The sequence below is a fragment of the Ptychodera flava genome, chromosome 9 (assembly GCF_041260155.1).
Source record: "Ptychodera flava strain L36383 chromosome 9, AS_Pfla_20210202, whole genome shotgun sequence".
In the NCBI taxonomy this organism is placed as follows: domain Eukaryota; kingdom Metazoa; phylum Hemichordata; class Enteropneusta; family Ptychoderidae; genus Ptychodera; species Ptychodera flava.
This window is the reverse complement of record NC_091936.1, coordinates 18,588,731-18,594,730: the sequence shown is the minus strand read 5'-3', so window position 1 is coordinate 18,594,730 and position 6,000 is coordinate 18,588,731.

Here is a 6,000-nt window from a genome sequence, read left to right as displayed (position 1 = left end):
TTTCAGAATTTAGACACTGCTCAAATACCATTTAAACACCTCATTTTTTTTTCCTACAAAGAACAATATGAATAAACATATTGCTTTATTTCCCATATTTTTTAACATTTAGGTGGGTTGTATTAATATAATAATGCAAACACTAATATTTTCTCATGCTGCAATTCTTTCAACACATCCCTCCATTAAATAAAATGTATAAAGAACATTTTTGCACTTTGATACCTTCTGCTGTTCCTGTAGTGTGGTCTGTCTCAGGACCAGTTCTGCTGGACCCCGTGCCGCCTCGTGCTCTCAACCAATTGAAGTCCCCTTCGGTGGTCCAATCACAGAAGTCCGATTCAAAGTCGCATCCAGCTGTGTGGACAAAGTACAAGAATGTTTCTCAATAAAAATCAAACCTCAAGCGAATTTGTAAACCTGAGTAGAAAGTCCTTTTTAGTAGAGAATTCTGAAATATGTACATGAAGAGAGATTTGTAGAAATACTCTGGATGTACAAAAGTTGAGATGTCACAGATCAAATATGCACACGACAGCTGCTAAGACTTTATCCTGAATTACTGATTGTATATAAAGTGATAAAATCTTCAAAGTGTCTTGAAGAAAAAGAATCATACTCAGATGATTAAAACATTTCCTCTGGGCAAAGAATGAACTATAAACACAAGTAGAATGTACTGTAATGTAATGTAAAGTGAAAATAAAAGTTCATAATTCTCACCCAATGTTCGACATTCTCCTTCAGTGAATTCTATATCATCAATAGCAATCTCACTGGCACTGCCATCACCTTGTATTGCTTCAAAGTGGAGCTGTAATAGACATCAATTCATTGAGTCATATGTCAGGAAAGTTTGTATTATCATGAAAGTGACACCTTTACTGTACCTGGTATATTTGAGTATCACTGAGCCAAATCTTTCCCATGAAAATAATTGGGTTATCTCCAACGGGGTAGCCTATGACTTCATGGAATCACTGGAAACCCCACCCCCCACCCCCAACAGGTTATGTTCTTCTATGAAACTGTTCAGTGTGCATGGGCCCAGCATTCTTCAATCTTGCCCTGTTGCTTAACCTTTTCACCGCTGTGGTTTGAACCAATCCCATCCATTATTTTTTATGGTAAATTTGGACCTCTAGAGAGGTACATGGGGGTTGAAGGGTTACAGTAAACATCTAATGAAGTCCTTGTACTGCCGTTGTTACGTCCGCATGTTACAGTTCAACACACTTGATGTCAGAATAAACCTACAATACTGAGGCTTTACAATATTCTTGCTCCCTCTTGAGTGGCAAAAACTCACACATGTCTCCAGATGTTAAAAAGTTTTGCATTTACATTCTATGTTTGTTTATAAAACATTCTTAAATGCGCACGTGTCATACGGTAACTATACAGCTTTTTCAATTCTGTTATGATGCCACATACTTACTCGTTACTGATGCCTTGAAAACACAAAATTGCAGTTAAGTCACTGAGTAATAATAGTAGAAACACATTCACGTCTCAGAAGTCATACAAACAGAAGATTTTACCTGAAATTGTAGATCAAAGCTGATTGTCTTCTGAGCGTAGTGCCACTCATTTCCCCACGATCCCATTCTCATGAATATCTTAGTTCCAGTCGGGGTGCCCAGCTGTTGTTGGTAGACGTTCAGCGTCCCCATGGTGGCGCCGTACATGTGATACCAGAAACTGAAGCAAGAGTTGTTGGTTGCTGGTTGGGGGTACACTGTCAAAATGGTCTTTTCACCGGGTTTTCGGTTGTATGCATCCATGTAAATGAATCGACCTAAAACAGAAAAGAACACTGAGGTCTCTTGTATTTTGTTTGATGCCATACTGTACTTTCTATGAAAGATATATTTGGTCAAAATGTAACAGCCATGATCCCTTCATCAGGAGGTTGAATTTGTTCTTATCTCTCTTGAACTCATGTCATCTCCAAAATTATGGGAAATTCAGGTCCAATAACTACTCACAGGAAGGCTGTAATTTTGGTATTTCAGAAATACCCAGTACCGGTAAACAACATCATTCAGAATGAAAACCTGTCATGATAGTTAAACTGGCAACTTGTCAAAATCAAGTGCAATTCATGGAAGATTGCCAAATTTACTAAAGTTCACCGAAATTGACCATAATGTCAACTGAACTCAGTTCAGTAATTGTTCACTGTGATGTCCTCAGAGGATAAGTGTTGGAACGGACATACAGTAGTATGCTTTTCTGGACATGCAAAGCAGAAAATTTTACATGTACTTGCGCCTAAAGATACAGTGAGAAGGACAACTTTATCACTATTACAACTGCGTGATAACTTTAAAACAAGAGTTTAGCAGTCAATGTGATCATTTATTTCTTTACCTTGGTTGTTTTGACCTAGAGTGTGATCGTAGCTTGGTCCAGTCGTCGCCGGGTTTGTGGACGCCCCCTGTCTGCTCTTCCAATTGAAATCATCGCTGTCATCCTCGACTTGTAACCAACCACAGTACGTCTGACTTCCACCGGCCTCAAAGTTGCATGTCAAGTCTGTCAAAATAATACATGAAATGGTGAATGGGTGAAAACTTTTACTGAGAACCAATCTGGATTCCTCATTTAGCTTATCAATGTCTGTGCATGCATCATTCTTTGGTTTGACAAAGTAGTGAGACAAAACTTACTTAATTTGTGGACAGATAAACAAGACCAGTTTATTTTTCTGGATTCTAAAAGTTTACCATGACTCTTCATGATTCACTGTCAAAACTACTTCACCCTTTTCTCAAACTTTGCCTAAAATCTGCCCCTGGCATTAGAATTAGGCAGGTTGAGTTGAATTTTTGTGATGAAAACATTGAAGGTGGTCTGCAACACCAGTGATAGCATTTTAAACACTCAAAAACTTACAGTGCCCTTCTGTTATAGTGATTGTATGGACTCATTTTGAACTTGTGAAGAAAATGCATAACTCATTGAGTTAGCACCTGACATGATAGCCACTTTGATTTTCTCAGACTATACATATAAATGATGGTAAATTTAAGCTTATTTGCTCCTCTAATCACTAAAATTTGCCTGGTGACCCCTGATTTTGTTCAATTTTGAAAAAAATACTAGTGAAAGATTTAACTCAGCACTATATAAGCAAAATTTTACGATTTCACATTTTGAGATTACATTATAACAAAATCTCAAACTTCAAAGAAGCCTGACTTACCAGCCGTACCCTAATTCCCTACATACCTTGTGCATACTCTTTGACGTCATCTGGATGGCAATCAATCATCTCAATTTCATCAACAGCTATGTCATTGGTGTCACCGGTAAATGTACCATCTAGTGGATAGGATTCTATATCAAACTGAAAGAGAAACACACGGTGAAAACCTGTCTGCTAGCAAATACTATGAGAGAGTCAATAGCAAACACTTCACAAACTGTATAAATGTAAGAACACAGTTTTACAAGCTTAGCGTTTAATTTCAACTCAGGATGTCATGAGGAAACATAAACTTGGTAGACATTAGAGTGATGGTGTTATTGATCACTTGTTAGCATGTCAGGGTGGCAAGGCTTGTATTCCAACTTTAAAGGATTTATGAAAGACTCAACTGGAGACAGCAAGAACCTAATATGTAAGAGGCTATTGATCAATGTATGAGTGTTCTCGTGAAACACTGATGCATACACGGAAAGACATCTATACACTATAACAGCTTACACTGTATGATTACCCCAGGCTAGAAGAAAGAGTTTTGTGTGAATTTCTGTCTCTGTCTGCAGATGTCCTTACGCTTTTTCATCAGTGGATAAAATTTTTACAGGTAGAGATGAAGAGATGGTGAAATTTTGGAGTTATTGGAAACTTAATCCAGCAGTAAAGTTTATCGTTGAACAGACGGATATTGCTTGTCATCCCCAGATAGGGAGGGAAAAATTTCCAACCAAAGTTCTGAAACCTACCTGGCACATGGATGACACATACTTAAATCATGTCTTTATATACACTCTGGCTAAAACATTTACACTATTTCAAGCATTTCTCTCCTCGGGTACCATGAAGTTTAAGGAAATATATATCTCTTTGAATAGATAAAAGTTGCTGTATGTTTTCAGGTATTCAGTCAAAGAAACCTACTCGGCAGACACGCAAACTTTGGATACCTACCCTAAAATACCGACCATGAGCACCAACAAAGATATCTGCCCTGTGCCATTCTATTCCCTGATCGTCAATCCTCTGGAAGAGAATGTACAAACGGAGAGGATCGTCCGGATGTTGCAAATACACAAAAAGCGACCCCACGTAGTCTCCGGACATGTGGTAGTACATTCGCATCATGCAGCTGCGTCCTATGTCGCCATGGATCTGTGTTTCCATAAACGCTCCCAAATAAAATTGGGCCGTGTTGGCCTCCACCATCATGAAGTGGCCTAGAGACAAGAAAGACAAACAAAGAAGTTGTACTTTTTTCTTCAGATGGTTTTACAAAAAGGATGTGTTCTGTAAGGTCAAGCTGCTCAACGTGGCAAGTTTTACATGAAGGTAGTATGTGCCTCGAAAGTGAAAGACTTAACTTTTGCTGAAACTTTTCTCAATGAAACTTCCATCCATTCTCTTATCAAATTGAAAAACCAGGTGTCACTGTGCAAAGTTTAGTACAAGAGAAATAAATTAATGAACATTCACAAAGGTTTGAAATTCAAAAAGGCCCCATCCCTGTGTTAACTCAATGTAGAAAAATTACATTTATTTTCCGATTTTTGAAAAACTAAGACAGAGAAAATTGTCTTACTCTGAGAGCTTTGAAATGAGCCCCAAACACACGGTAGATCAGAAAATAATGGTAAAATTGAGTCTGAATATCTGTCCCAAAGGCAAATTCTACCTTCTTGCTAATAATATGACCACAGTTCAGCCATGTTGTTTTGGAAAATCAAGTTTAAAACTTGGAATTCAATGCCATGGTCAGAACAAACAAAACAATATGAAACTTGCCAAATGAATATTGCTTCCAACAGAAAATCACTACCATCTAGTTGTGCATAGGATGAAGTTATCAAAACTTCTTGTTCGGAATTCACATTTTATTTGGTTGATATTATAACAGTAAGGAACCTTTTGATGCTTTCTTTGATTGAACACTCAGATCAGTGTATTAAAATACCTGGAAATGAGTTGTGTTAAAACGGAAGGAAGAATTTACATTTTTATTTTCTTTTTATAAAAATATAAACCCATTCAAAATTTGATTTTTGGATACATCCTATTATTTTCATTGGCTGGTTGGACATACATACACTGAAATGGTGTGAAAATGTGAAATTTCAAGTTTTAATCAACAGGATTATCAAATTACCACAACCTGACACTTTCTTTGATGAGAAATTGTCATTCAAACATTACCGTCATCTCTTCCGGCACCATCTCTGTCAGGGGCTTGAAGAGAAGGTGATTCTCCAACTTGAAACCTATCCCAGTTATAATTTCCGGAACTGACATCTCTCCATCCACACTGGCCATCCTCAAAATCACATTCCGCTACAGGATCAAACAGCAAGTACTCAATGGTCATTGGAGTAGAGATACAGCAAACATAGTGTGGCTGACCTTTGACCTCAGACAATCAACCCTATGCGAGCCAAACCCATATTATACTTGTAATTGAGGTTCACCTCTCTCTGCATGTCCTATCTTCCTCCTTTATCACAATGTTGTAATAATATTCACAGGTCTTCTACATTTTTATCAACATATGAAGTAAACCCATTTTTTGAAACAAAATATTTCATAGTGACAGATATTAAATGTGGCATTCACTACTCACCCTTGGACAGCCTTGGAATTAAGAATGCATCCAACTATGTACATTTGTGTACTAGGCACTGATCAAATTTTTCGGAAAAATTGTACTTCTGAAGTGCAATAGTGTTTTTTTTTCTGTTGAAATTTCCGTAGATTTTCAATTGCATTTTCATTTGCAGTCAAAGAATTACATCACAAAGATA